Source organism: Alligator mississippiensis, chromosome 2 (assembly GCF_030867095.1).
Source record: "Alligator mississippiensis isolate rAllMis1 chromosome 2, rAllMis1, whole genome shotgun sequence".
Taxonomy (NCBI): Eukaryota; Metazoa; Chordata; order Crocodylia; family Alligatoridae; genus Alligator; species Alligator mississippiensis.
The window spans coordinates 257,205,344-257,228,637 of NC_081825.1; positions in this window are offsets into that span (position 1 = coordinate 257,205,344).

The window sequence follows — 23,294 nt, forward strand, 5'->3', positions numbered from 1 at the left end:
TGCAGAGCAATAATTAGTCTGGGAAAGATCAAAGTGTCCTCTTGTAAATCCTGCCAATTTGCTGTGGGTGAGCAAAACCAATAGTCTTTCTTTTGCTGTGGTCTCTTATTAATTTGTACTTTCATTTGTTGCAGTGCAGCTGCTTTCCTGTCAATCCAGTATATTACTTTAAAAACCCATTTTGATATCACAGATGCAATTTTAGTGGGTTTAGGAATAATATCTAGCTTTCCATTTAACCCTGCCTCTCTGAAATGGAAACTCAAAATGAAGAAATTCCTTGATTGTTAACATCTACAAAGTAAAAGAACCTTATAGCATGCTATGGGGAAATGTAGTAGGCAGACTAGGTCCCAAGTATTGGAAAATGTATTGGTGTGACACTGCTCTGATTTGCAGACAGAAGGGAGGGGTGAACAATGAAATATGTGAGAGTTGTGGTCAGTTATGATGAGAAAAATTTGCTGGAGAGGAATAACAGTACTACTGGCCAGCCATTGACACTGTCAATGATGGAGTGATGGACACTGGAGTGATGCTATTGGCAGCATATTAGCCTTTTTACATTCCTGCAAGAGGTTGGACTGGATATCTCTTGAGGTCTACATGTAGCATATGGGATTGGCCTGTGCCAGACCAGGCTTGCAGATTAGATTTGGGGCCAGTTTGTATTGGGCCCATAGACCAGCTCCATGTGCTGCATCCAGCATGCAGGACTGGTTCAGTATGGGTGCACTGTGTATAGCATGCACCCCAAATGCTTAGTTCAGGATCTGTGAAATTTTGCCGTCTTTCTAAAATAGGTGTAGATACCTACTCAAAGGCCTTTTTCATTCTTTAACCCAGGGGCGGGCAATTATTTCGGGAGGAGGGCTGCTTAGTGAGTTTTGGCAAGCTGTCCAGGGATGCATGAGTAGCCCCCACCTCTTGACAGGTGCCCCACCCCTTGGTTGCCATCTTGGGACCTGAAGTCCCGCCCCTGACCTCTGATCATAGATTCATAGATTCATAGATGCTAGGGTCGGAAAGGATCTCAGTAGATCATCGAGTCTGACCCCCTGCATAGGCAGGAAAGAGTGCTGGGTCTAGATGACCCCAGCTAGACGCCTATCTAATCTCCTCTTGAAGACCCTCAGGGTAGGGGGGAGCACCACCTCCTTTGGGAGCCCATTCCAGACCTTGGCCACTCGAACTGTGAAGAAGTTCTTCCTAATGTCTAGTCTAAATCTGCTCTCTGCTAGCTTGTGGCCATTATTTCTTGTAACCCCCAGGGGCGCCTTGGTGAATAAAACCTCACCAATTCCCTTCTGTGCCCCCGTGATGAACTTATAGGCAGCCACAAGGTCGCCTCTCAACCTTGCCTTGCGGAGGCTGAAGAGGTCCAGGTGCCCCAGTCTCTCCTCATAGGGCTTGGCCTGCAAGCCCTTAACCATACGAGTGGACCTTCTCTGGACCCTCTCCAGGTTATCCGCATCCCTCTTGAAGTGTGGCGCCCAAAATTGAATGCAGTATTCCAACTGCGGTCTGACCAGCGCCCGATAGAGGGGAAGTATCACCTCCTTGGATCTGTTCGTCATGCATCTGCTGATGCAAGATAAAGTGCCATTAGCTTTTCTGATGGCTTCGTCACACTGCCGACTCATGTTCATCTTGGAGTCCACTAGGACTCCAAGATCCCTTTCCGCTTCCGTTCCACCAAGCAGGTCATTTCCTAGCCAGTAGGTATGCTGGACATTTGTCCTCCCTAGGTGCAGCACTTTGCATTTCTCCTTGTTGAATTGCATTCTGTTATTTTCTGCCCATTTGTCCAACCTGTCCAGGTCTGCTTGTAGTTGTTGCCTGCCCTCCGGCGTGTCCACTTCTCCCCATAGCTTTGTGTCATCCGCAAACTTGGACAGAGTACACTTCACTCCCTCGTCCAAGTCGCTGATGAAGACATTGAAGAGTATCGGTCCTAGGACCGAGCCCTGTGGGACTCCACTGCCCACACCCTTCCAGGTCGATACCGACCCATCCACTACGACTCTCGGGGTGCGAGCCTCTAGCCAATTCGCCACCCACTGGACTGTGTAGTCATCCAAGTCACAGCCTCTTAACTTGTTCACCAGTATGGTGTGGGATACCATATCGAAGGCCTTCCTGAAGTCTAAGTATATGACGTCAACCCCTACTCCTGCATCCAGGCATTTTGTAACCTGGTCATAAAAAGAGATTAGATTAGTCAGGCACGATCTGCCTGCTATGAACCCGTGCTGGTTTCCCCTCAGCATAATTTTTCCTGCCAGGCTCTCGCAAATGTGAGCCTTGATAATTTTTTCAAAGACTTTGCCAAGGATGGAGGTGATACTGACTGGCCTATAGTTGCCTGGGTCCTCCTTCCTCCCCTTCTTGAAAATGGTGACCACATTGGCCCTTTTCCAGTCCTCCGGGACCTGGCCCATGCGCCATGAGTGTTCAAATATTCCCGTCGGTGGCTGTGCAATGATGTCAGCCAGTGCCTTCAGTATCCTCAGCTGGAGCTCATCCGGGCCTGCTGACTTAAACGCATCCAGTTCCTCCAAGTGACTCTGCACCATCTCAGGGTCTACGTATGGTAGTCTGGCATCCTGCTGCTGCCTCTCTACAATCCCAGTGAGAGACTTGAGGAGTTCACCCTTGTCCCCCCTGTCCATCACCAATTGCTTCTGCCCATTTAGTAGGGGTCCTATTCCACCCTGGGCCTTCCTTTTACTCCCTATATAGCTGAAAAACAATTTTTTTGTTATCCTTAACTTAGGATGCCATCCTCAGCTCCATGGTAGCTTTGGTCTGTCTAACTGCCTCCCTACAAGCGTGAGCAGAGGAGGTATACTTTGGTAATCTCTCCCTGTTTCCACTTTTTATATGCTCCCCTTTTAGCCCGTAGGCTGCTCTGGATTTCTCTGGTCAGCCAGGGAAGCTTTCTGGCCCCTTTCCCTCTTTTTCCTCGCATCGGGATTGTCTCCCTCTGTGCCCGAAGGATCATTTCCTTAAGGCACAGCCACCCTTCCTGGGCTCCCATCTCTTCAAAACTCCTACTCTGCAGTGCGTCCTTGACTAATCGCCTGAGTTCATTGAAATCAGCTTTCCTAAAGTCTAGCACTTTCACCCTACCAGTTACCTTACCCACTTGACATCTTATGATGAATTCTATTATTTGGTGATCACTGTCCCCCAGGTGACCACAGATGTGTAGGTCCCCTACCATGTCATCCCCCATTGCCAATACCAGGTCCAGTCAGGCATTCCCCCTATTGGGACCTTGTACCTCCTGCGTCAGGTGGAGGTCCTGTACACAGGATAGGAACCTGCGTGAATTGTGGGACTTTGCTGTCTGCATCTCCCAGCAGATGTCTGGGTAGTTTAGGTCCCCCACGACTACTGCCTTCTTAGTTTTTATGGTCTCCGAGAGCTGCCTCAGGAGCCCCAAATCTAGCTCTTCCCCTTGGTGTGGGGGTCTGTAGCAGACCCCTACCACCAAATCCCTTTCTCCTTGCCCCCCATGTAACCTAACCCACAATCCTTCTACTTTCTCCTCCTTCGATTCTGTCTTGATAATGGTCGATGTATATTGCTCATTGACATAGAGCGCAACCCCTCCCCCTTTCTTCCCCACCCTGTCCTTTCTGTACAGTCTATAACCCCCAATATGTACCGCTCAGTCATGGGAAGAATCCCACCAGGTTTCTGTTAGCCCTACTAAGTCGTAGGTGTTTTCTGCAAGCAGGAGTGCTAGTTCATCCCGCTTGCTCCCCATGCTCCTAGCATTAGTATATAGGCACTTGAGCCCTGTGACTGGCGCCTTTGCTGCCCCCCAGCTCTGATTCCCAAAGGGCCCCTTATTGCTTACCTGCTTATTGCTTACCTGTGCTGTACTGCTGGGCGCCCCATGGATTGCAGGTTCCTGATGTTCTCCTTCTTCAGGCTGGGCTGTCCTTGTGGGTGCCACATGGTTTGGTGGTCCATGGCTTCCCCCGCCCTCATCTTCCCCTCCCCTGACGAGCCTAGTTTAAAGCCCGCTGGAGGAGATCTGCCAACCTAGAAGAGAACACATGCTTACCTTTGGGGGACAGGTGAAGTCCATCCCAACTGAGCATGTCCCTCGTCGTGATGTGTGGATCATTGTTAAGGAAGCTGAAGCCTGCCTCGAGACACCATTGCCAAAGCCACCAGTTGGTCTCTCTAATGCAGTTCTTGTGTTGTCTTCCACATCCGCTCACTGGTAGGACAGAAGAGAATACCACCTGTGCACTGATCTCCCTCAGCACGCTGCCCAGAGCATGGTAGTCCATCATCAGGTGATCGGGGCTTCTCCTGGCTGCATCATTAGTACCCACATGGACAAGGACCATGGGGTAGTAATCGTGATCCTTGGAAGTCCCTCCCCTTGTCCTGGGAAGTATTTCTTTGGGGAAGAGGGTTTGCTATCTTAGAACCAGAAAAAACCCCCAAATTATTTACTAAAAATCAAATACCCATAATATTATATTTTAATTCAATTAAAAACATATTTTTCTCCTGATATATGTGTGTTTGTGCTTTATATGTAGAAGTGATTGCATAATAGCTCAAAATGAAGTCTTACTATTGTATAGTGTGTGCAGGGATGCTGTGGGGTATGGGTGTGTGGGTGGATGTTGGGTTTGTGGGGAACTGTGGATGTGTATGTATGGTATTTGTGGGATGTGTGATTGGGTGTGGAGGACAGTATGGCTGAAGGGTTTGAGGGTATGTGAGATGTGCATGGGAGCATCCTGCACACTCTCCATGGAGCTAGTCAGCACCCACCCCTGCTCTGCAGTAGCTCAGAGCCTGAGTGCATTGGTGCAGCCATTCAGGTCCAACTTTGGGGAGCCTCCCAGGGCTTCCAGTGCTCTGTGCTGGGTCCCCACCAACTTGTGCTACCCCCAGCAGCCTTGGCTGCACCCCTGCGCTGTCCCCCAGGCTGGCCAGGGCCTTCCTGGACAATCCCCAGGTTCCTGGCAGCTGCAGGAGCCTCCACAATGCAAAGGCATTCAGGGGCCTAATCCTCTTCCTGGCAGAGCCTTCCTGCCCATCCCAGGGATTGGGGGGGAGGGGGTGGGCGGTGAGCTGCCAGTGGGCTGCTGGGCCCCTGGTGTGCAGGGGGGCCCGGGTCTTCACCACCCCCTGTGATGCCGTGCCCCAGGGCCAGCTGTGGGGGGAGCCAGCCTTGCTGCCCAAAGCCTCGTGGTCACATTTGCACTCTGGTGGCTCCCGCCACTGCCAGGAGGCCCGGGGCACTGGGGAAGGGCCTGTTAGGCCTGGCAGAGCAGTGCAGAGGGCTTCCAGAGCTGCTGAGGGTGGCACAAGCTGGCGGGGATGTGGCCTGGGGTGCGGGAAGTGCAGAGAGGCAGTGTGGAACCTACATCGTGTGCCTGAGGCTTGGGGGGGCAACAGCCCGGCTGCCCCCCACCATGGGAGGCCCAGGGGGGTGCCACTGCCCTGGGGAGAAGGCTTTCCCCCCACACCCTGCAGGGGCCCGGCAGCCTGGCAGCAGCTGGCCCCCGCTAGCCCCAGGATGGGTGGAGAGGCTGCACCAGGAGCCAGAGCAGAGCCACAGCCGCTTTTCTGCTTTGGAAGCTCCTGCAGCTTCCAGTAGGCTGGGGGTCCCTGGTAGGCAGGGGCTTCCAGCTGAGGGGCCATGGGGCCAGATGCTGCTGTTCCACAGGTCTGCTGTGGCTTCCTCTGGGTCCTACTGCCCCTGGTTCCTGTCATTTTTGATAGGAGCCAGCAGAAAAAAAAATATTAATTAAAAAAAAATTTTTAGGGGCCCTGTGGGTCAGACAGAATGTCCTGGCAGGCTGGATCTGGCCCATGGGCTATATATTGCCCACCCCTGCTTTAACCCAAAGTGTGTGTAATTTGGACAAAAAGCAATGAAAATCAGCACCAAAATCACAGTAATCAGCACCAACAGTTGCCAGCCAAGGAATCTTCCAGGGAAAGAGAAGAAAGGAAGAAAGCTTAGGTTGAGATTCTACAATCAGTTGCACTGATGTTTGAATTGATTCAATAGGATAGTGTTTTGCAAACTTTTTAGACTCAAGACACCTCTCCATAACTTTTCTGAATTTAGTGGCACCCTCTGTGGATGCAAGCAAAAGGAGTCCTTTCTTTTTCCTGTGCAAGGGAGGCATGCCTCCTGCAAACTTAAGAGCCTGCCCTCCTCACTACCTGCTACTATGCCAGAAGAGGAATGAGACCACCTAGGCTAGGGACAGAAACTATACATAAACTGGTATAAGTGATCAGAAACTGATTCATATCTGTAAGACAACAGAAGGGTAGTGCACATAAACCACTTTCAAAATGGCTGAAGCTGTTTTAAGACAAAACTGGTTGGATGCAGTATCAGACTTAACTGATTTAGGTTAAATCACTTGGGTACAGACAGCAGTGACAATTTTCGCCTGATCTGGCCACAGAAAGTGGTCTATAATTGTAACCAAACACAGGCGTGTGGCTTCAGACCACTTAAAAATGGCCATTTAGGCAAATATCTGATGCCTTATTGCATGAGGGGTCAGATAAAGGCATTTGAAAACAGAGCACCTTCTGTAACTTCTGTCTGTGCTGCCTCCCAGCCTTTCACTGTTTTCAGAATGGCAGGAAGGAGAAGGAGCAGAGGGAGTTTGGTCTAGGGTTTTTTCAGCCCCCACTGGAGGGTGCAGGGTGGGGGGGGAAGGTAAATTGAATCCTCCCCAAGCGGGGGTGGGGCTCCAATTCACCTGCCCCACCCTCCTGCACTGGCTGGGAAACCTCTAGAATGAGCTCCCTCTGCTCCCTTTCCCCGTCCCATTCTGAAACAGAGACAGGCTGGAAGAGAGGAGGGGTCATTGCTAGGAGAAACTGGCTGCAGGCTGGTAGCCAGCAACTAGATTCCCTTCCCCCCCACCCCCGGAACCAACAGTGAACTTCTGTTTAGTTTCAGGGGTCATTGTAACTCAGAACACTTCCTGCAAAACATTCTCAGTTACAGTGGAGAGCTGCACTTCTGTCTGCGCCCTTTATTGAACTACTGTCTTAGATCCCCTCCAGATTCACATTAATGTGCAATCCTCCATCATCCCAGGATGTTTTGGACCTCCCCTGCAAACTCCACCTCACAGGGTGGGGGAGCTAGCCTTGGCCCAAGCTGTCTGCCCCAGCCAAGCAGGGAGTTATACTCTAGTGCTCCCTAGCTTCTGACCTGAGCCACTGCAGGCATGTGGCTGCATTTCTGAATCAAAAGTGCATGTCTGTTAACTTGCTTATTGGTTCAATCTGTCCAGTTTAGACTAACCTGTGAAGATTGAATTGATTCAGCCTCAGGCTTTTTGACTGTCTGTACTTAGCCTTGGATACTGCTAGGAGAGAAATCAGTTTTATTATCCTTAACTTGATAGTAAACAAATGAAAACTACTGAATGTGACTTTTTAGGGATTAAGTTTTTGAACATAAGGGAAAATATATTGGCATGTATCTTTTTTGGGGAAAGAAATGTGCAATAAGGATGGAAAAAGTTTGCTGCCTAAACACATGCTCCACCACAGATTACTATTATCTGTAAGTGTGACACCATTCTAAAGGTATAGCTTCAGGGCAACAAAGTGAAAGTGTTACTTTTAGATGAGGAGAATTTGAAATGCAGAAGGAAAAGGCTTGCTGTGAGATTAGTATTGTTTGTTTCTTGGGTTTCCATTTCATTGCTAGCTTATAAAGGCGGTAAAGAGGTAGCCACTGACTAAGTAATGCAAATCAGCAGGCATTTCTTTTCCACTTCACAATTTAAGGTTTCACAGAGGTCTTCTGAGTCTTTAAGGTCATATGCATAGAGAATAAGAGAAAGGGAAAATAATGAAAAACAGGTGGCTCTGTACTAACGGAAAGCAGCTTTTGCTCTCAGCAAATTAGTTTAAAAAAGCATTTTAAAGGAGCAGTTAGCTTCCGCTTCTGGTACTATGCTAGAGAAGTTCTAAAGTCCTTTTGAAACTGTGCAGTACAAGTTGGGATGGAGAAAACAGAAGGCTGTTACTTTAATGTCTGTAATATAGACCCAAGTAAGTTCTATTGCATATGGAGAGATTAGCATCTTATAATAAAATACAAAAATAATTAAATAAATGTTAGAGATTATATTTTTTTGTATTGTGGCCCCAAATAATTAATTAGTTTGGATACATTTTGGATGCATGCCATACTAGTACTCAATCTTGCAGCCTTTACTTAGGCAAAAATTATATTAATTTAATTGGATCTTTCTCATAGGAGGAATGAAAATAAAATATTAACATCAGTGGAAAAATGGAACGACAGTATTTGTTTTATCTGGACTTTCCCCACTTTTTTTTTCTTTTCTCACATGAACAGGGGGGAAGAAACTCAGGCCATATAGTGGTGTGGTACTGTACAAACCTTATAGCAAATGTTTATAGTGTATAATGTAATGGGGATGTAAACAGAAATCTGTAGAAATCTTTAGAACTGGAACTACTGGTATGTCTTAAATTCAATGGAGGATATCTTTTATTCAGAGTTTTAAATCCAACCTTTAGAATGAACTAAAGCTGGGTTGTCAATCATATGGCCTGTGGACTATGCCCAGCCTGCTACCTTGATAAGGGGACCTTGACCTGCTGCCAGCCAAGACCCTGGGTAAGACTTGTGGCACTGGAATCCCAGCAGCACCAGGACTTGTTTCTGTGGTGGCAACCAAATGCCCGTGATGCTGGGCTACTTCCTATGGTGCTGCTGGGGCTCTGGTGCTGCTGGGGCTCTAGTGCTGCTGCTCTGCCCGGGCACTTGGCAGCCAAGCTGGTGAAAGCCACAGTACTGGAACCCCAGCAGCACTGTGGGAGGAAGCTGAGCACTGTGGATTGTTTCTGCAGCAGGGACCAACCCCCAGGAATGCTGCATCTCTTCCCACCAGGTCTCAAGAGTGGATGCCCTGCGTGCTGAATCTGGCATAAGGAAGGTGGGGTCCACGGTCACAATCCATTCATCTGGTGCACAGATCAGTCCCATGCCATTGACCAGGTGAGTTTGACACCCTTAGCTAAAGAATTCTATCCTAATTCTAGTCTGGTTAAGGATGTTATATTAAAATTACACTTTTCACTGAATTGCCCATGAGGGAACCTTCCAATAAAGGAAGTTTTTATCAGCCTGTATTTAGGATAGCTGTGTTATTTGTGAATGATGCTTTCTGCCCACTAGTCTAGTGGTTAAAGAATGCCGCCCGAGATATGGGTTCTAGGTCCCTCTCCACCAGGGAAGAAAGAAAGATTAATAGGACCTAGGAGAACAAGACAGGGGTTGCCTAAGTGTGTAGCCCAGTGAGGAGGGAACTCCCCTGGGAGGGAAGCTGCCCTGAATTCTGGTCCCTTGGACTGCTAAGCCTTTTAGACTGAGCGGGATATACATCTAACAAACAAATAATATATTTTGGGTAAAATGAATTATTGGGTTATTGGGCAAAATGAATAGGCAACCTGGGCATCAGGACCTGAAGCTCCCTTACTGCTAGAACCCTATACATATAATGTATATAGAAGAATACTTTATATATGACTATATATAATCTTTTTTAATCATTCTGTCTTTTAAGCTACATGCCATAACAGTACAATGGCACAAGAAAGACTATATAACTGCTAGCTGTCTTTACTGTTAGAATGGCTTTTCTGTATGTCATTTGAGAGAAACTAAATGTTAAACATGTTGCTTGTATGGGACTGAATATTACTTGAAATCTTCCAGCCTCTAATTTTGTCTGTGACTATTCAAAATGCCTCTTCTGCATTAGCACAAACAAGATAGAGAAACATCATTATTTTTTTCCCACTCTCATTTAAAAAAATGCACCCTAAGACAAAGCTTTTCATAGTAGGTGAGAGAAAATGTGCATCTTCATCAAATCTCATGGCTTCCTCTTTTTTTCTTTCTTTTAGATCTGTTCACCTCAAAGCCCTATATTGTAGCTGTCATCTTTCTGTCTGTGTGGTACTGAATGCCATTATTCTGTTTCCTCACAAGAACATTATCAATAAGAGAAAAGGTTGTAGGATTTGGAACACAACTATTGTTCACATGCAGTAACCCTTCATCACTAAATCTTTTAAACTTGTGTCTGATAGTCATCTAAATTGTCCGTAACATCTCATCATAATCACCCAATGCACTTGTATTATATATAGCAGTTTACTGTGCCATAAATCAGTTCTCCAAGAAACTCTGTGGTTGTGTCTACATGAGACACTTAACTGCACAGTTTACTGCAAAGTAAGCGTGTGTCTACACATGCATGTGCTTACTACAGCAAAAGCTCTGTTATCTGGCATCCCCTGGGAATGGGGGATGCCAGTTAATCAAATATGCCGGTTAATCAAATATGCATCGTCCGGTGCACTCCCTGGCTTCAGTGTGCCAGGGGACAGGGAGGGGGGCCTGGCACAGGCTGCTTTGCTCTGGGCCATGGGTCGAAGAAGTGAAGAAGAAGTGAAGTGAAGAAAAAGAAGAACTCAGCCTGTAGCGGCAAAACCGGAAGTGGGACTTCCGGTTTCGCTGTTGCCACGTCCCTTGGATGCCGGTTAGTGGAGCTTTCTGGTTGATAAAGTGCTGGATAACATGGCTTTTGCTGTATGCAGTAAACCTCACTAATCATGAGTAAATTTGCTACCTGCAAATGAAAGTAGCAAATTTACTTTAGGTTAGTAATGGTGCAGTAGCAATCGTGTAGGCGACTGACTGGGAGCAAATCTGCTCTTGGTTAGCTGCTCACCAGGAGGTGGAAGATTTCTCCCTGCCCCTGGGAGCTGCCTGCTGCCGGAGTGGGCTCCACCACTGGAGCCCGGATGGGGACTATGTCCCCCTGCCCCTGCTTTGAGACCGTGATTGGGGATTAGGGGCTGGGAGATCCTTATCTCCCAGTACCAGCTCTGTGGTCATGGAGCCAGAGCTGGGAGATAAGGGTCTCTCAGCACTAGCCCCACAGTCATGAAGCTAGTGCTGGGAGATAAGGGTCTCCCAGCCAGAGCTTTGTGGTGTGGAGCTGGCTCTGGGTGCTCCCTGCTGGCAGGCGCTGGGGAGCCTGTTCCCCACCCAGCTCTGTAAGAGTGTGAGGGGTGGGGGCTGGGAGTTGTCTTGGCTTGGAAAGAGCTGCAGGGATGGGGTAGGTCCCAGCCCCCTGCCCTGATCTGCTGGTGGGGCAGCTAGCAGTGAGCTAGCTGCTAGCTGTCCCATTGGCACATTGGGGCAGGGGGCTGGGACCTGCAGCTCTTTCTGAGTCCCCTGCCCCTGATCTGGGAGCCAAGGCCAGGAGCTTCCTGCTGCCAGGGCAGAGACACATTGTCTCTGTCACAGCAGCAAGCAGCCCCTGGGGACAGAGTATAATGTCCTAGGTCTGTCCAGGAGATAGCTGTCTCCTGGCAGGGTGCTCCTTGCCAGCCCCTGCCAGCATAGAGCTCCCCCTGGTAGCAGCAGAGGTCCATTGCAGGGCCCCAGGAAGTGTGAGCAGATTTGCCACCATTAGCAGCAAATCTGCTCCCACTTCTTTGCATGTATAGACGCCTGCCTGGGAGCATTTACTCGTGCGTAGTTTACTCATGAGTAAACTGATCCCAGATCAAATGCAAAGTGTCCTGTGTCTCAGCAATTTCTTCTGTAGGATAAGTTCTTTGGTTCTGGTTTAGAAAAATATTTGGAATTTCTGCTTTGTGGTGATTTTTTTTTTAGTGCTTCTAGTGCCTTTTCCACTTTTGCCCCTTGAGAATGGTATTAAATTGTAGGCATGGTAGTATAAATTGTACAGTTAGTACATGAGATATGACACAATGGAATTACCCTATTTTGGTTTAGGAGTGTTTTGTGAGTACATGACAGTCTTCAATTCTATTACAGCTCATAATGACCTTTACAACAAAATTTAGTCTGTTGAGAAATAGCCCTCAGAATAGTTATGAACATTAATTTTCAATTATTTTCTGTTTCTACCTAACATTAGATTTATAAATAAATTTATGCTGTGGTTAAGTGAAATAAGGAGAGTTTTTATAGGTAATTTAGTTAGATCTCAATTTAACATAAATCTTGAGAATTTACTGTGCCTTCTGAGAATTAGCAAAATCGTGTAATTAGGCAGAAAGTTTTGTTGTGAATAATAACATTGTTTCCTTTCTCTACTGAAATGTTCTTTTTAATCCGTTTGAATGGACTAGAGAAAATTACTTATCTATAGTTTTTAAAACTAAAATTTTCCTTTACGCTAAATGAGACTTTAACATTGCCTACAATTTGTGTGAATAGTAAAAGAAACAGGAAACAAAAAAGTCTTTCGGAACTCAGTTCAAGGGGGTCTGACAGAGTACAAGAGAGAGCCACATGACATCTGCACATTTTTCTGCACATTGGAACTGGAAAGAGGATAGAATTACCAGTAAATGTTGCCCTGTGATTTTTGTATTGAAGTGGCTGCATCTGTGCCACCTGTTGATGACATGATTGGAGCATTAGTTCTTGCTCTGCCTTAGCACTATTGATAACTCTGCTTAACATCACCACAGGGGAGGCTTTGTTAGAAACTGCAGTCACTTTGCCTGAGCAATGGTGTACATTGGCTCCTCCATTCAGCCCTTTTTTCTGACATTAGCACATGTGAATGGGCCACCAGTGAAGCCATTCAGTGAGAACATGCACCAGGGCTTCTGGGTGGCCTAGGACTGAGCTGAGAACTCTTGTTAATGGACTGCAAGTCTCTGCCTATTGAGGTACATGAACTCGGTGACCAAAGAAACGTGAGACAAAGATGTCCCTCGTAGGAACATGTAGGTCAGAACCAGACAATGGAAGACTTTGACCAGTCAAACCTATTTGATTATTGAACTGAAAAGGGGAATACCTATTACAATAGGAGAGCTGTTCCAGACTAGTTTTGAACTGAAATGTATGTGCTGTGGCATTTACCTGTATGATCATAAATGCATTCTTCTGGAATCCCAGTTTAAGTTTAGATGAATATTTTCCTAATCACTTCATGATTTAAATCCTATTTAAGCATGCACTTCCTATAACGATCAGGTTTTGCAGATATATATATTCTCATGTACAATTTTTTACATATATTGTAAATCAACAAATAGATAAATCTATGTATGATGTAACAGCTGAGTTTGTATTAGATGTAAGCTTAAGCTTTTGCCATCATTTTTTTGTGCATATATTTTTAACTGGGTTAGAAATTTTTGTTGAAACCTTGCAAATGGTTAGTTGAATTTAAGATAAAAAAAGCACACATATTATTACTTGCATAGGTAAAATACATTCAGCATCCAACAGATTTTATGTACTATTAAAAATAATTCTGAATAAAGTTTACCAATGATTGCAAATATTTTGTCTTTCACATTTTTAATTTGCTTCTTCCTATACCCCATGCAAGCTAGAAACTTTTATTTGCCATCATTAAAACGGCTCTGTTAAATTAGTTGACCAGCTGGAGAAATTCCTTTTGTTCCTAAGGTTAAGGAGAAAGCATTAGAAACAAACAATGAGAGAAAATCCTGTAGTTCCTTTCTGAACTCTTTTCCATGCTGTATCTAATTTTGATCAGCAGTCTGAACTCCTCCTTAGTTGCCCTTGAATAGGATACTATGCAAGACTACCCCCCATCCTTGCTTCATTTTGTGCACTTTCTGAAGTGCTTTACAGATTAGGCTATTCCATGAAGGCTATTAATAGCAGAGCTATGAGACTCTTTAACTCCAGGTAACTTCTGTGTGCTGACAACAATTTTTATGTTTATATGAGCCCACATGGGTGCACCTATAGATTTTAATTGCATGGAACTCTGCCTTTACTCTTGTGAAAATGGCACATTAAAAATGTGCATGTATTAAATCCCTGCAGTGGTGGGAGGGAAGAAAAAAGATGAATTGTGTATCAGAGGTTCCTTTATTCAAAATCCTTCTGTATCCTAGCCCCACCTTGCAGTAGGGGGAATCCTTAGAACTGAGCTCTGTGCTGCACCAGGTTTGTGTAACTGTTGTGTAGCATTTTCCAAATCCAGCCCTGCCTTCCCTACATAATGGAAGGGATGATAGATGGAAGGGAACTGAAAATCCTTGCCCTCTCTTTGGTATTATCATTACCATGCTAGGCAGCAAATTGTTGTTGTCTGCTTGGTATTTTACAAATATATAGGCATGGACCCAGCCTCAGAGCTTTTATTTTAAACAGGCAGCATTAAGGCATGTGGTGGACTAGAGAGAAGTGGAGCTCATGTTTCAATTCATAGATTTATTGTATTTTAGACAGGCATTATGTATGGATTATGAATTATGGGCTTATTGGAAGACATTCAATTGAATGAGATATGGGGATTAGTGAAAGAAGACAGAGGAAGGGACATAGAAGGAAGGGTGAGCTTGGTGGTGTGAGAGACAGGGAGAAAGTCAAGCATGGAGAGGCAATGAGTGCCAGGCTGTGCAGCACTCTGCAAACAAGGTGAAGAGCTTGAATTAGATTTTCAAAGCCAAAGAAAACTAGAGACATTTGAGAAGGGGCCAAAGTGACAGGCAAGACAAACTCAGGGACTCAATTGCCAGGTGGGTTTTAGAACCCAGAGCTCCTGGTTCTCAGACCTGTTTTAATGACAGAACATATCCATTACAAAAACCTCTTACTGGTTTTGTACACCTTTTTAATTCTTTGCAATGAATTACGTTTTATAACACCATTTTTATAAAAAGATGCCATTGTTTAATAAGAAACCTTAGATAAATAAAGGAGACTAGAGGAACAAAGGGCACATTTCCCACTTTGGATAAGCTCCTGACACCTGAACTAGCAGGCCAGTCGAACTACGACAATTAGCCACCTCTAGTCAAGATCTGGGATGGTAGAAGGCTATTTTTAAGTAAGTCTTTAAGATGCCACTCTGCCAGGGCAAGGTTTAACGTTTCTGCTGCTAATGTTAAAAATTTGAAACAGATTAACAGAAACCATCAGTACAGTCTCAAAAGGGCAGTAAATGAACACTTCCTGTTACCATGATCTCTTTAAACTTTACGCTTCAGTGTAAGAAGGGTAATTGCTTCTGCAACTAAGTCTTCAAATAACTTGATTTTGATTTTACAAGGCTTTCTAGAGGAGGTACATAACATTTAACTTTACTGTAATTGTAGGACCTTGTTACTTTAAGTCATACAACTGCAACTAAGTTTACATACATTCAGTGATATCTGTTTAATTTCTCTCTGATCTTTGTCCAAGCACTCTTGTGTTTCATGTGGTTACTCTATAAAAACTGTTAAAAATATGATTAAATTATGTTGCTCAAAAAATGATTCTGTTTTTTCCCCCTGCCTCTTATGAGATGGAAAATATAGGGAAATGTGAAAAAGTCTTTTAAAAGGAAATGTTCTATCCTGTGGGAGATGATTTTTACCACAGTATCCGTTTCTGTGACTGGTTCTAAAATCTTCATAAACAGAGGGGCGCCAACTATGGGCCTGATATTTGAAAGTGATGGCCACCTACAGTTCTAGTCAATGCCAAATAGAGAGGTAAGATACCTGCTTTGCCACCATTGACATTTGAGCCATATGAGGATTATGAGTAATTGAACACATTAGCATGAATAAAGATATTGAAAACATCACCCTTAATTTGGAATTTCTTTTGTCATCACTTGGTATGATAGTCAAAGACTCCAGAAATGTGCTATAACTGAAGATGAGAATAGAAAAGTGAAGAACTGAATATCTATTTCTGCTTTGAAAGGTTCTGAGACAAGAATGTCTTTTGTAAAACAGTCAACAGCAGTCTTTTCTTTGCTGTAAATGGTGTTTATGTGTATTCAGTTGTCTTTTTTGATTCTCATAAACCTTAATTTGAGAAGTAGAGCTGTGTGAACTTTTTTGGTGAATTATTCATTTGCTGAAAAGTGCACTTTAAATGAAATCAAAATTACTTGACAATTCATGTTGAATTTGGCGAATTATTTAAGCTGAAATAAAAAATTCCGAAACTTAGGTTACGTGCACCTGTTTGTGGTACAGAAAGCGAACCTACTCTATCCCAGAAAACACTACATGGAAAGTGGGAATCTTTAGTTCAAATCCACCATTTGAATCAAGCAGGGGGAATTTGAACCCACAACTTCCACATTCCAGAGGACAGTCCTAACCTCACCATGTTATAGGACAAAAGGTGAGTGCGCAGGAAGGAACAGGAATGGCAGTTAAGGATATGTACAGACATTACATGTAAATCGACCTACCTAGGGTTAAGGCAATCTAAGTGCCAATCTGTACAGACATTCATGGGAGTTAAATCAGACTAACAATGTCCAGCCCTATCCAACTTAGCTCACTTGAGGATGTAAATTAAGTTAGACGGGAAATGGGTTAGCCCAATCTAACAGATATCTGCACCCATTCAGAGCACACCCCGAAGGCTGGCAAAGCCCAGATACTCACCCCAGCCCCAGGGTTGCAATGTTCCTACGTACCCCTCGCACTACTGCTACCACCCTGACCAGGCTATTTTAGCCTCCCAACCCCTCCAACCCTTTGATGGACACCCCACCCCCACCCTGGGTGGTTTCATTTCATACAAAGTAACTAAATATTCATTGACCATAAAAAAGAAACATAATATAACTCTATGGCCTCATGACTGGGAGACAAGACATCTGGGTTCTAGAGCTAGTTTATTTTATACAAAGTAAAACAGTTTTAATTGCCCCAGATTAACTCCATAAGGCCCTATCCCCAGTGGCTATGACACTCTTTTCAAAAGTGAAAAGATCTGCATTCAATTCAAATTCCTGCTCTAAATCAGTCAGTAATTGAACCCATGTCTTTCCCACTCTAGGTAGGAGTCCTAACCACTGGGCTATGGGATATAAGGTACATTTTTTCCTCCTCTGCTTTGTAAATATAGACCATTTGCTTTTATTAAAAATGTCCCCAAACAATTTGTTTTGGGTCAACAAAGCAAAACAAACAACCCCCCCCCAAGTTCCCGCCCCCAAGACACATTGATTTTTACTTCATTAAAATATTTTGGTTTTAGGTTTATTGAAAATGAATATTTTGTTTATTTTTTTGTTCAGTAACTAAACTGAAAAACAAATTATTTTCACAGCACTGTCAAAAATTATGGTGTGGTCTAAAATCTTGGAGCCCAAAAGAGATGAAAGATACAATTCTGGAACATGAGTCAACAGTCTCACCCATTGTAGAATATTGTGACTTTTCTTGTAGTATTAGATTACATTATATAAAACACTGAAGGAGCGATTACTTATTATTTGTTAGCATATTATGGAATGGCAAAAAGAAGGAACATTAAAGACACTCATTTTAAACAAAGATAAATTATTCTTTTCATATATTAACACTTTATGTTTTAGTGTATGGGAAGATCTAGGATTTTGAAAAGGCGGGGTGCATATGAGGTGGTACATCATCACATATAACACAAGACACTTCTCTCCAGTTAAAAAGAAATTAGAAGCTTTAGTAATATGCAGGGATCCGGGTTTTCCATTGCCCTTGGAAAAAATGGGAAAAAACATGGATTTTCCCTTTTAACTGATTAAACCTTGGAGTTCTCACTTTAACAGAGAAACATGCCAATTTTTGTACTTTTGCAAAGAGCTCTCAGCTGACTGGCAGCGTTCCAGCCTGCAAGGAGCTGGGGGGAGCAGGAACAGGGTGGTCAGGCAGGAGTACTATGTGCATGTGCGCATGTATGCATGCACATGGCTGTTAAGCAATCTGGAGAGCAGCTCCTCATAGGTAGGTCTGGTGTGTGTGTGTGTGTGTGTGTGGGAGGACTGAGACCCCCATAGTGGGGGAGGGAGGGAGTTGGGCATGGCTGGGGCTCAGGTTGGGGGTGGGGCTGCTGCTACTGCCCAGCTGGGGCAGTGTGTGGGGTGTGGGACCTGGGACCATGTGCAGTTTCAGGGCCCTGGCAAGGAGTGGAATGGAGCCGTGAGCAGCTTGTCCAGGAGACAGGGGGACAGACTTCCCGCTGCTGGGCACACTCCTGGGGGGACAGAGGGGCACATACCCCCCAAATTTGTGTGCGTGGGGGTCTGGGTGTGAGCTTTTTACTGTGGGTTTGGGCTCTCCACCCTTCTACCTTCCCCTGGGGCCTCCACGGCCCAGTGGGTGAGACCTGAAATGGCAGGGCAGAGTGGGGTGGGGCAGGGAAGCTCTTTGCCATTGCAAGTCCCACACCACCCTAGCAAAGTGCACCCCTGCTCAGTGCCACCACTGCAAGCCCTGCACTACCCTGGTGAAGCATCCACCCTGCCGACCCGGCAAAAGCAGGTGTGGTGGCACAGAGTTTCACCCCTTGCTGCTACCGGGCAGGTAGAAGATGCTTCACCAGGGTGGTACAGGGCTTGCAGTGGTGGCACCAAGCTTTCCTGCCTGGCTCTGCTCTGCCCAGCTGCATCAGGTCCCACCTGCTGGGCTGCAGAGGCCCTGGGGGAGGGCAGCAGGCCCTGGGAGAGGGGAGCCTGAGCCTGCAGTGGGCAGCCTGCACCTGCCTCCCCCCATGGGCTCCACTCCAGCTGTGCCGCTTGTGAGGGAGGGAAACTGGGTTCTATGCTCTGCTCTGCTACCCGAGGCATGATCCGGATAAAGCCCCAAGGCCTATGGGAGCTGCTCCAAGAGGGAGTAGGGTAGAACAAGTTGTTGATGCAAGAAAGAGACCCTTTGAGAGGGGCTGGAGTGTGAGAGGCCCTAGTGAGAGGAGGGCGGTATGAATGTGTGTGTGAAAGAGGCCTGATGGACTAAGTTGGCCCGGCTTTAGCCCAGGAACATAATGTCATCCTGGATGCCATCTGTGAGGCATGGGCCACCGTGTAGGAGAGGTTTGGAGTGGTGGATAGTGCCCTCTGGCATTGGGGCATGTAATGGGCAGCCTCCTGCATTATACCACCAATTTATGGGAACAGCAAAGTCATGGCAGGTGAGACTGGGTGTACTGCCTCATAGAGACAGATGGGTGGACCGACTCGAGACTCGGCCCTGAGCTTGCCTCGTGTCACATACAACAATCCTTTTACCAAAAAATGAATTGGAAAATCAATGTTTCTTTGTAACCCACGAAATGTTACTTTTCTCATGTTTCTATAGAATAGGTTGCTAATTGGCTAGTGTAGAGCACACAAGTTAGTGGACAAAAATGTTCTAGGACTGCTTGGGCAGCTACTTGCCAGTCAGTATCACACACAGATTGTGCTGCTAATGCCTGGTGCTTTCCATTTGGTGCTCTAATTCCAAGTGAAAGTGGCGTTGCTCTGAAAGCCTCACATTGTGAGAATACTTTTTACTGAAACTTTTATGTAATAATTTGGATAAATTTGTCCAGGTTTGTGAATGTTATTCAATACTTGGAACTCTTTCTATATCTGTATCAGACTGTCTTTTGAATGTAGGGTGCAGTTGCTTCTCTGCTTTTGCCTCCATATTGGGATAAATCTGCAGGAGGTAAGAAAACATATTTTTGCATGTGGCATAGGGCTAACAGATGATTTGTTGATTATCCTTTTAAGTGAATCAGTCATCTTTGGCAGGGACAGGGCATTGGCAGTGCCATCTTGTCTACTGCTTTTATTCATGGTAAGTTATAGGGTGTTCTCATTGTGTTGAGCATTGTGCCTTGTGATTGCATGAGAGAGTTTTAAGTGGAGATTTAGGTGATTATCTGGGTAGAAGATGCCTGCAAATGCAGGGCACACCAGTTTTTCACATCTGAATCCCAAGTGACAGGTCACCTGTTAGGAAAATGTCTGGGAGACAGTGATCACCTTATGATAGAATTCAACATAAGACGGCGAGTGGGTAAGGTAACTAGTAGGGTGAAAGTGCTAGACTTTAGGAAAGCTGATCTCATTGCACTCAGGCGATTAGTCAAGGAAGCACTGCAGAGTAGGAGTTTTGATGGGATGGGTGCCCAAGAAGGGTGGCTGTGCCTAAAGGAAACGATCCTTTGGGTACAAAGCAAGACGATCCCCGAGCGAGGCAAAAGAGGGAAAGGGGCCAGGAGGCTTCCATGGCTGACCAGAGAAATCCAGGGCAGCCTAAGGGCCAAAAGGGGAGCACATAAAAAGTGGAAAAAGGGTGAGATCATTAAAGATGAATATACCTCCTCTGCTCGTGCTTGTAGGGAGGCAGTTAGGCGGGCCAAAGCTACCATGGAGCTGAGGATGGCAACCCAAGTAAAGGACAACAAGAAATTGTTTTTTAGATATATTGGGAGTAAAAAGAAGGCCCAGGGAGGAATAGGACCCCTGCTAAATGGGCAGCAGCAATTGGTGACAGATAGAGGGGACAAGGCTGAACTCCTCAACGAGTTCTTTGCCTCAGTGTTCCTAAGCGAGGGGCGCGACAAGTCTCTCACTGGGGTTGTAGAGAGGCAGCAGCAAGGCGCCAGACTTCCATGCGTAGACCCTGAGGTGGTGCAGAGTCATTTGGAAGAACTGGATGCCTTTAAGTCGGCAGGCCCGGATGAGCTCCATCCGAGGGTGCTGAAGGCACTGGCCGACGTCATTGCAGAGCCACTGGCGGGAATATTCGAATGCTCGTGGCGCACGGGCCAAGTCCCGGAGGACTGGAAAAGGGCTAACGTGGTCCCCATTTTCAAAAAGGGGAGGAAGGAGGACCCGGGCAACTATAGGCCAGTCAGTCTCACCTCCATCCTTGGTAAAGTATTTGAAAAAATTATCAAGGCTCACATTTGTGAGAGCCCGGCAGGGCAAATTATGCTGAGGGGAAACCAGCATGGGTTTGTGGCGGGCAGATCGTGCCTGACCAACCTAGTCTCTTTTTATGACCAGGTTACGAAACGCCTGGACACAGGAGGAGGGGTGGATGTCGTATACCTGGACTTCAGGAAGGCCTTCGATACGGTATCCCACCCCATACTGGTGAACAAATTAAGAGGCTGTGATGTGGATGACTGCACAGTTCGGTGGGTGGCGAATTGGCTAGAGGGTCGCACCCAAAGAGTCGTGGTAGATGGGTCGGTCTCGACCTGGAAGGGTGTGGGTAGTGGGGTCCCGCAGGGTTCGGTCCTTGGACCGATACTCTTTAATGTCTTCATCAGCGACTTGGACGTGGGAGTGAAATGTACTCTGTCCAAGTTTGCAGATGACACAAAGCTATGGGGAGAAGTGGACACGCCGGAGGGCAGGGAACAGCTGCAGGCAGACCTGGATAGGTTGGACAAGTGGGCAGAAAACAACAGGATGCAGTTCAACAAGGAGAAATGCAAAGTGCTGCACCTAGGGAGGAAAAATGTCCAGCACACCTACAGCCTAGGGAATGACCTGCTGGGTGGCACGGAGGTGGAAAGGGATCTTGGAGTCCTAGTGGACTCCAAGTTGAACATGAGCCGGCAGTGTGACGAAGCCATCAGAAAAGCCAATGGCACTTTATCGTGCATCAGCAGATGCATGACGAATAGGTCCAGGGAGGTGATACTTCCCCTCTATCGGGCGCTGGTCAGACCGCAGTTGGAGTACTGCGTGCAATTCTGGGCGCCGCACTTCAAGAAGGATGCGGATAACCTGGAGAGGGTACAGCGAAGGGCAACTCGTATGGTCAAGGGCCTGCAGACCAAGCCCTACGAGGAGAGACTAGTGAAACTGGACCTTTTCAGCCTCCGCAAGAGAAGGTTGAGAGGCGACCTAGTGGCTGCCTATAAGTTCATCACGGGGGCACAGAAGGGAATTGGTGAGGATTTATTCACCAAGGCGCCCCCGGGGGTTACAAGAAACAATGGCCACAAGCTAGCAGAGAGCAGATTTAGACTGGACATTAGGAAGAACTTCTTCACAGTTCGAGTGGCCAAGGTCTGGAACGGGCTCCCAAGGGAGGTGGTGCTCTCCCCTACCCTGGGGGTCTTCAAGAGGAGGTTAGACGAGCATCTAGCTGGGGTCATTTAGACCCAGCACTCTTTCCTGCTTATGCAGGGGGTCGGACTTGATGATCTATTGAGGTCCCTTCCGACCCTAACATCTATGAATCTATGAATCTATGAAACTGATCGCTTAAGGGGACTGATCCAAGGGTCACTTGACAAAGTAGCTTGAGGTTATAAAGGATAGGGTCTTTCACTGACCATTTTAGAGAGTGGTGGAGTGGGGGAGGGAGAGAATGGAAAGAAAGAGGGAAGAAAAAGCAGGCTGCACTGAAGAGAGAGAAACAATCCCTAATTTGGAGAAGAAGCCATGTGTGGATTGAGATCCTGGACTACCCCCAAATATCCAGAGTTGTGAGGAAACAGGCAGAGAAATGAATGCTGGTTCTTATATGTTTTCTCTAGATCTGTATATTTCTTGTGTTAGCTAAAAACTAATTAAATTTTGGAACCCTTTGCAAGGCATACATTCCACTATGATATGTCCCTGGACAGGTGAACTGCACAAGTAGGGTGTCTACAAAGCTGGAGCTCTAACAAAGAGTGTGCTGAAGTGACCGGAGGTCTGATGAGTGTCAGCACTGGACATGGGTGCCAAACAGCTGAGCCGTACGGTTCCATTTCCAGTAGGGCTGTGCGAGGCTTCGGACAGAGCTTCGGATCTGGAGAAGCTTTGGACACTTCGGGGTCTGAAGCAGCACATCCGGCTGGGAGTGCTGGCCTCGTTCAGCTTCCCGAAGCGGATCGGAGCTCCTGACGAGCTTCGGAGCTGCCTCGGAGCCACCTCAGAGATCTGGCCATAGGGTATAATGGGGAAACAGTAAAATATCTATAACGTTGTTGTTTTTTGTCCAATTTGGATGAAATTTTCAGGGGTGGTAGAGTCTTTGGAGAGGATGAAGTCTGACAAGTTTAAAAAATATTGGTGCAGGGGTTTGGGGGGAACAGCACCCCAAATTCTCCAAATTCTTGAAAGCAAAACTCATGTCACATCTAAGTGTTACAACATAGCAGGGTGAAAACTGCAGGGGTGGTAGCTCTTACTGAGGCCACAAATCTTGCCAAGTTTTAAGAAGATTGGTGCAGAGGTTTCGGGGAAAATGCCCCTTAAGCTGCGGACAAGCAAAACTTGTGCCATGGGTGCTTGTGGGACTGACTGTGTCTGGCTTGGGGCGGGGAGGGGAGACACTACTGCAGGCCTGGCTCTAAGCTGCTGTGTTACCAGTTACCAGTCGATCAATTATGATTCACTCAGGGACCAGGGACTCAGGGACCAGGGCCCCAGAACCCCCTGCACCGATCTCCTCCACAGCTGGCAGGCGTTGTGGCCACAGCA